Source organism: Acipenser ruthenus, chromosome 6 (assembly GCF_902713425.1).
Source record: "Acipenser ruthenus chromosome 6, fAciRut3.2 maternal haplotype, whole genome shotgun sequence".
Classification (NCBI taxonomy): Eukaryota; Metazoa; Chordata; class Actinopteri; order Acipenseriformes; family Acipenseridae; genus Acipenser; species Acipenser ruthenus.
The window spans coordinates 79,312,216-79,324,577 of record NC_081194.1 but is presented as its reverse complement, the minus strand read 5'-3'; positions in this window follow the sequence as shown (position 1 = coordinate 79,324,577).

Genomic DNA, 12,362 nt, shown 5'->3' with positions numbered 1-12,362 from the left:
GGTTGCTCTAAGCATAGTTATCTAAACAATCTGTATGTCTTTCAAAGACAGATGATTGCATGCATTGAGAAGTCTATTCTGGTTGAGTACTCTAATTTTGGTCAAAACTATGTCAGGTTAATCGCACATCGTTTCCCTCTTTTGTGAGAAACAAAAACTTTGAAACTAAACTGACTGTTAACAGCATAGATTTTGTAATTTTCCTTTTCTTTGTAACTTCTTGCAATGGTTGGCGACTTCCCTTGGGTAGATTGAGATTAATTTTCTCTGTCAGTCTGTGACATCCAATTTTGATTGTGCCTTTCATCATCTTAACATGGTGAGAAGCGACAAGGTGTGATACAACATCTTGTCTTGCTGGAAGGCTCTATAGCTTTCCCAGGGCTCAGGCACATCCCATGTAACAGCATGATTTCTGCCATAGATCACTTGAAAACAATGCACAGGCAAAGGACATGAAGGTCATCGTGGATAACCACCTTGATTATAATACAAAATATAACCGATTTCCAAAAACACTGAACCCAAACAATGGTTGAAGAAACATAAAAGTAGAAAAACAATAGTTGGAGCACAGCCTCATCCTTCAGAGCATTACGGTGCCGCCTGCTAAAAAACTAAATCTATGCGACCTGTTCAACCCGGTGAACAGAAAGTATTAGGCAGAGGAGCATCGTATACTGCCCCCCTCTGGACAAGGCTGGGAGTGAGGGGGTGGTGGTTGGGGAGTGAGGAGGTGGTGGTTGGGGAGGAGGTGGTAATTCGAAAGCATGGCAGCACTGAGTTTACGAGGTAGGTTTATATACCTTATAGGTTGATGGGAACTTGCCGGTAAATGGCTTGTAGGTTGACCAATGAATAAATGTGATGTACTAGGAACTGTATTAATGATACTATAGATTTCCTGCCTGAAAACCTCACAAGCTTTATATTAAGATTAGAGACAACCTCTCTAGGACTTGCTTGTTAGGAAATTGTGTCACTTTGGTATTAGTGTTGCCATCTGGCCCTGTAATTCTGGAACACTGCGAGACACAACAGGATTTCTGCTATATGGAAATTTTGGTATGCGGTTCGTAGGGTCAGGAAGTTTGGCCACCCCTGGTATATATGTTATATCAGTTCACACAATGATAGGCATTGTGAGGAATGAATATAGTGATTTCCTTGTTCCTTCACATACAGTAATAACCTTTGATAGAGCCAGTCTTCTTAACAGCCTGATGGCTGTGGCAGAAATAATAACAAGTTCACACTGTGACAGAAAGGTAAGGATAATGAAACCCTGCTGAAAACGCCAATATAGCCTCTTGGAAATCATTCTTATCACTACAGTAAAAGCTAAATAAACTGGGACCTATACATTTTTTTATCAATTTGTACATAAGTTGAAAAAAAAAATGGTGCCATAAAATGAGTAGAACAGACTTGTTACAGCAGATGTTAGTATTTTTGTTCTGAGAGCAGGATAAAAGATTGATATCACCTGTAGGTGTTTTATTATGGTCGCACTGCATTGGAACTCGTGTGATACATGGTGTTCCATTACAGCTTATGGAGTTTAATACAAGGAATAACATATATCAAGTAAAATAAACTTAATGGCAGTAAAACAAAATACCAAATAGAAACGGGCTAACTGGATTTTTATATTCATTTTAAAGCATTTATTTACCAACTGTTTCCCAATTTACAAAATATATATAAATATTATTAATAAACCAATAGTGGTATTAAAAAAAATCCACTGTAGAAACCATATTAAATTTCTATGCAATTGATGTCTGCATATGACATTAATTAAATTGCCATGGAACCTGCCACTTTGTGAAAAGGCCACATACTGAAGATATTCTTCTAGTGGCACGATCAGCTTACTGGCATGGGGTGAATATACCTTAAGTATAGCAACTGAATAAAAATAAGCACTTTCAGTAACATTTTATGTCTGGAAGGGCAGTGAAAAACTGAGAAGTTCTGACAATAAGAGATGTTAAGCCAGTGATGGAGTAAAATTACTGTATAAATAGTACTGTTGTCAATCTACAGAGTAGCATAAGTGTTAAAGAAAGTGTTGTTTGTTGTTTAAATACAGGCCCATTGTAAGTAAAAGCATTTACATAAATAAATACATGCAGTTATAACCAATTTTCAAAGCAAAATCCCTCCCAGGGTAAAAATAACTCTTTGTTTTAGACATCTCATCATTAATATATATATATATATATATAGAGAGAGAGAGAGAGAGAGAGAGAGAGAGAGAGAGAGAGAGAGAGAGATGGTAGAACCAGTATATTGCTTTACGCAATTAATTCTCAAAGTGATAATTCCATTCTAAAAGATAAACAAGTTTTTTTTTTTTTTAAACAGTGTAAAGGGCACCCCACTGAATTGCTTTCCAGTTACCTAGCAACGTAGTACAAAATATCCCACATGCATTAAAAAAATAGCCTAATCAAGTAACTGAATAAGGTTTGAACATAACACTGTAACAGTACGACAGTACGAAGGCCCCTCTTGAAATCAGGACTTAAAGGATGTGTTGCAGTAAGAATCCCTCTATTAAGAAAGGGGAAAAAGACTAAAAGACTAAAATATGCAAAAGAACACAGAAATTGGACTATGGAACAATGGTCAAAGGTGCTTTGGACTGTTGATGGATGGACAATGACACCTGTGTCTTCTGCCAGCTCTGTTGTCAATTCAACGTTTGTCTTCTTTCTCTTCCTTATTATTTATTTCTTAGCAGACGCCCTTATCCAGGGCGACTTACAATCGTTACAAAATATCACATTATTTGTTACACATTATTTTTACATGCAATTACCCATTTATACAGTTGGGTTTTTACTGGAGCAATCTAAGTAAAGTACTTTGCTCAAGGGTACAGTGTCCCCTACCTGGGATTGAATCCACAACCTTCTGGTCAAGAGTCCAGAGCCCTAACCACTACTCCACACTGCTGTCTATCTTCAAGAATTGAAAAAGACTACAGATGATGTTTCTCTGTACTTGTTGATAATGCTTCGGATACCATACCTTGGAAATCAAGTGATGAAAGCTATTTCACTCAATGTTTTTCCTTTCTTATGCAAGTCAAGGTTGTTATAATAGTAGAAAACACTAGTGGAGGCTTTGAGTAAATTGTTGATGCTCATAATACATCAGAGTAGAAAATGCACAGCAATGTATATATATATATATATATATATATATATATATATATATATATATATATATATATACAGTATATATATATGTGTGTAAGATGTTTACATGTTGTGGAAAATTTTTATATTCTCATACTTAAAAAATAAAAATAACAACAAAGGTGTTTAACATACCACTTCTTTAAGATGCTATAACCCAACTTATTGCTCTGAGTTTTTAATAAAGTGTTTTCCGATTTTAAATTCTATGCACTGTGGGTACATGTCCCATGATATTTTTCAATTTAAAAGAGGAATGTGGTGACACTTGTAAATGATTGTTTTATTTTTGTAGGTGAGTGTTATCATGAAAAAGGTGTTCAAGACCTTGACCGTCATTGTAAGGTGGTATTTATTGACTCTCCCTGAACTAAGGATTGAAGTAACAAAGTGTGATGATTTAGTATGAGTTGCTATTCAAGAAGCATTATTTTGCATCAACTGGAGCCTGCTAAATGAAGCTGTTCAATGAAGCATCTAAGGAGACAACAAACAGAGAATTGCAATAATCCACCCCAGAGGGGAGAAAAGCATGAATCCATACTCCATGTCAGATTGAGAAAGCTCTGGGCTCAACCTTGCAATGTAACTTATCTTCATATCTGTCAAGCATGAGGCAGGCTGAGAGGAAGCACAGGACTTGTCAGTGGGCGTACCAACTGAGGGGCTCTTTTGTTTTCTGTGTTTAATAATGCGCTGCGTTCAGAAGGTGAGACATGAGAGGACAGGAAATAACACTCTTCCTCCTGGACTTCAGAACATTTTGGGCTTAAACATATTTAGATAAATCAATCCACATTAGCTAATCCCCACCAGTGCAACAGTTTAATGAGCAAAAGACAAAAGGCTAGATTTTCAAACCAACTTACTACAAAGTGCCATCAACCCAAATTTTAAAACGCCATTACCAATTTAAAAAACACCATTACCAGTTAAAAAACACCATTACCAGTTAAAAAAGCATCATTAACAATAAAAAAACACCATTAACAATAATAAAAACATCATTAACAATTAAAAAAACAAAAACAAATAAGAAACAACTTTAGACTACCCACAAGCCATGGTTGTTTATTTATGATTTTGGTAACTTTATTGGGTGCATTGTTACCATCAGAAAAAATTGTGCTATTGACGATTTGGAATGAGGAGCTTTGAGAATGTAGCCCAAATGTTTTCTTACCTCTCGTTGGAAAACTAAAAGGGGACTTGGGAGAAAGTTGTTATGCTAATGAGTCTGATATATATGCTTTTTAGTAAAGTAAGTAAAAATAAATAAATAAATAAAATACAGCAAAAGTTGGAGAGTTTTCTCTTCAGAGAAAATCATAAATGGAAATTCTGTAATTAAAAATAACATTTTTCCTTGGCAGTCGTGAATCTTCACGGAACACTTCTGACATTCTGCTCTATTTTTGTTTATTATTAATACCAGATACCTGGGAGGCTGGAAACATCTGCATCATGTATGCAATATTATATAATACTAACATTTTGGAGGGTTTAGCAAAATAATTCAGATAATGCAGCTAATTAAAACCTGGATAGGTTCCACAAAGATCAAGATATTTAACAGCGAAGGAGCAGTTGACCATCAAAGTGAACATCTCACTGCAGCATGCACTTTTATTGGGCTCCAGGGAAGTCTACTGTGAGGTGTATGTTGGTCTCCTGACTTACTGGATGGAGGTTGGATTGTATTTGCAAACAGTTAATAAAACTTTGCATTTGTACACAGGGCACAATTTCTGAAACAATCTACAGGTATATACAACTGCATGTTGACTAATGATGAACATCTTGAAGGTTCAGATGCATTTGATGGAAACTAATGTATTTACAGTAAGTGCTTCTGTCGATTATCCAGTAAGGAATTTGCTGTAGATGTGAATGATCCATTAACCGTAAACTCTTCCTGAGTTTGGGATTCTGGGATTCCATCCTTTCTTGAGATGATGAATCAGTTGGAATTTCCCAGTGGTCACGTTTTAGAAAACAGTAAAGAGAGTTATACATGTAATTATGTAGAATAATCGATTGGTTGCAGTGAATTAAAAGAAAACAATTCAATCAAGAGGATATGTTATTTGTAAATCCTCAGCAAGGAAATATTCAATTTACTGCAGGGAATAGTGAGACGTTAGGGGCTCTTTCATACCGGTATTACACCCTATCAACATTATTCACAGTATCTAAACTGAAAGGAAAATCCACATTTGAAAAGTGTCCAGTGGCTTTTTATTTACTGTATCTCAGTATCTGGGGTGCCAGATATTCTCTTCTGTGATCATGTTACGAATGCAATCCTGTGGACGAGCATTGTTGTTAAATGACATGACATGAATCTGATCCCTGCAATCTCATTCATTGGCCCCTGTCACATGGGATTACTTTCAGGTGACTATTTGGCTGTTGTCAGTAGTCATACCCAATTTTAAATAATCAGAGCACTGGTTCTCACTTGCCACTAGCATGAAGTGCCTTAATTGAGATCTATTCACTAAGAAGTGTTGCCTAGCAAAAAGGCTTGTCAATCAAATATCTTTATAGATATTGTTACAATGGAAACCAGAGGTTTGAATGTCATAGAGGCTGGGGTAAAGCACAGGGATATGTCCCTAGCATATATTTAGTCTGTAATTAAATCTGTATTTCTGGTTATTGTACAAAGGGCTGGATTACTGGTTAAATTGTTGCTGTTCTGGCCTCACTGCACTGGGTTCAAAGAAAATTTTAGAGCTGATTTTAAAATGTTACTTTTGACTTCTAGCACTTTAATGATATGGCACCAGGTTATTTATTCACATATATTCCTCCACATGCTTTAAGACTGACTGCTGCCGGCCTGCTCTTTTCTGTTGTTCCCTTTCAATTCGAAGACGACCACCAATGACATTACATATGGGATATGCCTGCCCATTGGGTAGGTATTGCTGAGCTCTATACCAGAGCTGCCGATAGGCCCCTTCCTGGGATGATGCACTCGGTCCCGCCCACCGAGGGGATAAAATTCTCATCCAAAGGAAGCCATTTCTCTTTTTCCTTCTCAAGACGGTACGGTAAGACCTCTGTGTTGAGCTGAGCGTGTTGACAGAAAAGAGCTCCTCGAGTCGAATCGAGTCGATTGTATTGTATTTCCCTTGCATTCGTGTTGAAAGCTGACTCGCGGAATCAACAACTTTGAAAAAGACAGAGCCTTTTTGCCTTTCTTTCAGCGGCCTCCTCGCTTGCATGGTAGGCCGCTCTTTGTATCTGTCTGTCGTGTGTGAGCAACTGCCTGTGCAGTCATCCGTGAGTGGTTGTCATTGTTTTCTGATAGTACACAGATCCTCAATGGGGCTAGGCCTTGCCGCATCCCCGCTGTCGAGTAGACCCTGCTGGCTGCGTAGGCCCACCCACCTCGGTGAGTCGGGCCTTGTAAACAAACAGTGTGCTCTTCCCTATACTATCTTTCTATCGTGTTTTTGCTGTCTGCTTCAATTCGCCCACCGCGGCTTCAGGCTTGTGTCCTCCTGGTACACGCTACGTGCTGACCAGGTGAGTGTCACTGTGCGGTTAGGGTAGGCACGTTTGCGTAGCGCCCCCTGGTGCTTCGGTACCACGGCGCATGCATAGCCCTTGATACTTAGGTATCTCGGTGCACAAGTGCTCAGTGCATACGGCACACGGTGCTCTGTGCCAGTGCACAGTCACAGCGCTGCACGGTACATGGTGCACATAGAGCTCTCAGTACTTGGTTCACGCGGTACTTGGTACACACCGTTCTTGGTACCCACTGCTACAACGCTAGTGCGGGAACTCACGGTGCTGCATGGTACGCGGTGCACATAGTGCACAGTACTTGGCTCAGCTCGCATGGCTACCCTCTGCTACAGCGCTAGTGGGTGAGCGCACAGTGTTTGCACTTAGCCAGTGCTTGAGCACAGTGCAAGTGGTGTTTAGTGCACGGCCAATGAACAACACCAGGCCCACATCAGGCAAGTCGGGGTTCCACCCCTGCACGGCCTGCAACACCAATATCCCGCAAGAGCACAAACATACCCTCTGTGCGCGGTGCTTGGGTGTTCAACATGCCACCATGGCCCTCGAGAGGGATGTGGCCTGTAGCATCTGTGAGGCTTTCCAGCCCCGGGTGAAAGAAGCTCATTTGGAGAGGGCCACAAGGGCGAGCTCCGTGTTCTCTGGCCGGACCGTGGGTGGCTCTTGGAGCCCCAGAGCCCCTCCTCCATGACCGGTCCCAGGACACCCTGCTAGGCATCCCCAATGCGCAGGCCACCCATAGTCACTCTCCATCTCTGCAAGCGAGAAGGGTAAAGCATTCCAAGCAGGCAAGGGACATTATGGACCTCAAGATGGCCCAGGTCCTAGAGCTCTTGTCTAAACAGCCGCCGGCAGCCCAGGCCCCTGTCCAGGCCCTGTTGCAGCCCCAATTGCCATACCCCCCCCTCCCCCAGGGGAGTTCAGGGTGGATGGGAAGAGGTGTCTCAGCTAGCGCAAGAGGACACGCTCTCCATAGCGGCTTCTGGGGAAGGGGCCTCCTTCTCCTCTGACATGGAGGTGGGCGAGACCCCTGCTGAGGAAGAACCTGGCTTCGAGGTAGCCTCGGAAGCCAGTGCCCCCCCTTGTTGTCCAGCTCGGTTTCGGCACTTATGGGACGTGCTGCAGCTTTCCTGCAGGTCCCCTGGACGCCAGCGGCAGAACCACGCCGGTCTGTTTTCCGGACACAGGCAATAGCTCCTCGCCCTCGGAAGTTTCCGGCTTTCCCAGACTTCATGGAGGAGGTACGCTCCTCCCTGGATCGTCCGGCCTCGGGTCCTAGCGTGCTAAAACAGGCCCGCACCGCTTGCCTCCTTAGAAGGCGCGAATAAGCTAATAAGCTAGGCTTAGAGGAGTTCCCCCCGGTAGACTCCGGAACCCTCAATATAAGGTGACAGAAACGCATCACAAGCGGGCATATGCAGCAGAGGCACAGGCAACTCGCCTGTCTAATACAGACAGCTGTGGCTGTCACAAGCCAGAGTTCCTGATGCGGATAAGGCCGCGCTGTTAGACGCGCCTATATCCCCAGAACAGCCGTGTAGGAAATCTTACAGAGATCTCACCGTGAAGCGAGGCGTCCTGGCAGGTGGCCACGTTGCTTCCTCCCCGCGCCTCTGTCGAGCCACTGGCAAGCTCCTCAGACGTGGACTGTCACAGTTCCAGTCCCCATGGCTCCGCTGGGTGACCTAAGGCATCGCCTACAGGGCAAGCAACCATGGTCAGTCCACACACCAGCGTTACAGGAGGCGTTTTCAGGGCCACACCCTGAACAGCCACACCAAACTGCCCCTCCTCAGCCTCGGCAGCCCGAGTAGGGCCCCTGAAGGCTGGTGGCCTCAGACCCCCTTTTTGGCACAACAGCTGCAGTACTGGCGCGCTTGCACCTCAGACTCCTGGGTGCTCGCCACCGTGCAAAACGGTTACGCACTTCAGTTCCGCTTGGGACCTCCTCGCTTTTGAGGCATCATGAATACTTTTGTGACAAACCTTCTCCAGGCCTTGGTACTTCAGAAAGAAGTGGCCACCTTGCTGTGTAAGCGAGCCATTCGTCTCATAGACCCCAACTCCCACTGAGAGGGGTACTATTCGAGGTATTTTCTGGTACCCAAGAAGGATGCCGACTTTCACCCGATCTTAGACCTGAGGATCCTCAACTGCTTCTTAAAAGAAAGGAAGTTCCAAATGCTGACGTACCATCACATCCTCCAGTCAGTCCGGGCCGGGCGACTGGTTCACCACCTTGGACTTACAGGACGTGTACTTTCACGTTCCCATTTGTCCAGAGCACAGAAAGTATCTCTGCTTCTTTTTTCAAGGAAGCATTTCCTGTGCTGCCATTCGGCCTCTCCCTAGTTCCTTGTATGTTCTCAAAGTGCGTGGACGCTATCCTGGCTCCCCTGCAGCTGCAGGGGATCAGAGTAATAAACTATCTCGACGACTGGTTTATCTGTTCCCAGTTACGAGAGGGAGCACTGGCCCACACGGCGGTCGTGACAGAGCATCTGGCGAGGCTGGGCCTCACCATCAACAATGCAAAGAGTTTTCTTACACCAGTGCAGGGCACGACGTACTTGGGCCTCCAGCTGGACTCCATTATGATGCGCGCATACCTGTCGGATGACAGAGTTGCAGCTATCCAGGGTTGCCTCTCCCTGTTTCAACAGGGATTGCAGGTCACCCTCCTATTGTGCCAGAAACTATTTGGTCTGATGGCCGCAGCCATATCTGCCATTCAGCTGGTCTGCTTCACATGTGCCTGCTACAAGTGTGGCTGTGTTCCACTTCGATGCCAAACGCGAAAGACACCGTCGGCTGACTGTGTCTCACGTGTGTTCGGCAGCCCTACGCTGATGGAGGACTACCTCTCACCTGCGCAAAGGTGTACGAATGGGAGTAGTGCTGAACCACCAAGTGGTGATAACAGACGCCTGCAACTTGCGTTGGGGAGCGGTCAGGGAAGGCAGAGGAGTACGCGGATCCTGGCTGGACCGCTGGACGTCCCTGTACATAAACATGCTGGAGCTGCAAGCGGTATCCCTTGCTCTCCACCACTTTCTCCCAGTGCTGAGCGGTAGCATGTGTTGATCCGGATGGACAACACGACAGTGGTGACAGTCCCCAGGGTTGCATCGCATGGCCTTCAGGCTATTGCAGTGAGCTCAGAGGAACTTGCTGCCCCTATGGGCAACGCTGTCTGTCCTGTATGCATATTTGGGAGGATGGCAGCAGGGTGTCTCTGTGCACCAACCCTGCTTTCCTCCCCAAGGTGATCACAGCCTTCCGTTTGCTTCAACGGAGGATGAGAGATTAAATTTCCTCTGCCCAGTGCAGACATTGAGAAGCTCCGTACATAGGACAAGAGCTCTGCGTCAATCTGACCAGCTCTTCGTCTGTCACAGGACAAGGACCGTAGGAAAGCCCCTCTCTAAGCAGCATCTGTCACATTGGATTGTGGATACAGTCTCGACTGCATATAATAGTGCTGGCTTGCCCCCACCTGGTAGGGTAGCCGCACACTCCACTAGAGGGTTGGCTACATCTTGGGCCCTCTTCAGAGGTGCCTCGATGTCTGATATTTGTACTGTGGCTAGCTGGGCTACACCGCATACCTTCTCCAGGTTCTACCATCTTAATGTGGTAGACCCTGCCTTGCCTTCTGTAGGCACAAGGGTCCTTGAGGGTGTAAGTTCACACCACTAACCTCTTGGTTAGACAGTGTTGTGCTTCCCTCATATGCTGCCTTTCCTTCTCCCTTGCGACGGCTCTGGTATACATTATCCCATACATAATGTCGTTGGTGGTCGTCTTCGAATTGAAAGGGAATGTTAGGTTACCTACCGTAACCCTGGTTGCCTGAAAGAGAAGACGACCACCAACCGCAAGGTTGCATCGGTCACCCTCACGGGTTCAATGGAAAAAGAGAAATGGCTTCCTTTGGATGAGAGTTTTATCCCATCGGTGGGCGGGACCGAGTGCAACATCCCAGGAAGGGGCCTATCGGCAGCTCTAGTATAGAGAGCTCAGCAATACCTACCCAATGGGCAGGCATATCTCATATGTAATGTCATTGGTGGTCGTCTTCTCTTTCAGAGAACCAGGGTTACGGTAAGTAACCTAATGTTTTGTCTTGTACAGTGCTTTGAAATACTTAATTGTATGAAAGGCGCTATATATAACCCTAACCCTAACCCTAACCCTAATCCTAAATTAAATTCGTTTTGTTAACTAATAGCCAAGAAATAAATACCATTAAAAATCTAATTAAGGAAAAATTGAGATCTACTTAGTGATGGTAATATAAATAAGGTAAGATTTACTGGAATTGTTTAGTTAGCTTTTTGTAAAAGAGCTTTAAGGGTCAAACTCAGTACATTGTGCTCCGTTCAGATGGACGTTTCCTTGTTTTCTGAGCTAAAACCATTTCCACATGCCCTGGCAAGCGCAGTACACGTAGCATGTTTTAATGTGCACTTAAATGGAACTGATTAATAAAACACAGTTTATTAACAATCTACCAATAATGTGTCAATTTGCATTGTGTGAATGCTGAAAGCAAGTACTTGCAAGTGGGTGCAGTCCTGCACATTGCTGAATGCTTCATCCAGGATATTACATGATCCAAGCTCTTTATACTGTACTAGCAAAATCAATTTGAAACCAGTTCCAAGACTCATTATAATTATATGATGGATCATCTGGACTGGCTGTCTTTGAGGAACTGGCATGACTTCCACTGGCATTTAATTAGCTATACTTAGAAAAGTAACACATCACAGTTTCCAGTAATAATGGTAACAGTATCTGACTTATATATTTTCAAAGATGTTGACTGGTACACGAACCGCAAACCATACAGTTCCAAGATGAACATCTTACCATTTAACTAAAGAGCAAGCTCTGTAGCCAAGAGGCTAGTACTCGTCCTGTGCTGATGTCAGTATTATCAAAATTATCAGTATTATTTGTTGTCTGCAACTCCACTAGACATGTTTAAAGCCTGCAGTTATATACAATTTCTGTTCAAGATGAGAGAAGAAATGCAGCTTCTTAGCTGCTGTGGATATTTTAAGTTGCTGGCGTATTATGCCTGTTGACAAGATTGTATGTTAATTATTTATATTATTACCTCTAATCTTAGCGATTAGAGGTTCTCTTTGACAGATACTCTTAATTAAACAGACCAACAAGGCAGAACTGTTGCCTTCGGAATGCTGTTGCTGTGGTAAGCACACTGAAAGATAAATGAATGAGCTGTGGTAAGCACACACTGAAAGATAAATGAATGAGCTGTGGTAAGCACACACTGAAAGATAAATGAATGAGCTGTGGTAAGCACACACTGAAAGATAAATGAATGAGCTGTGGTAAGCACACACTGAAATATAAATGAGCTGTGGTAAGCACACACTGAAATATAAATGAGCTGTGGTAAGCACACACTGAAAGATAAATGAATGAGCTGTGGTAAGCACACACTGAAAGATAAATGAATGAGCTGTGGTAAGCACACACTGAAAGATAAATGAATGAGCTGTGGTAAGCACACACTGAAAGATAAATGACATGCAATTTATAATACATTTTGTGGTTCTGAGCTAATCTGCTCAAATAAGT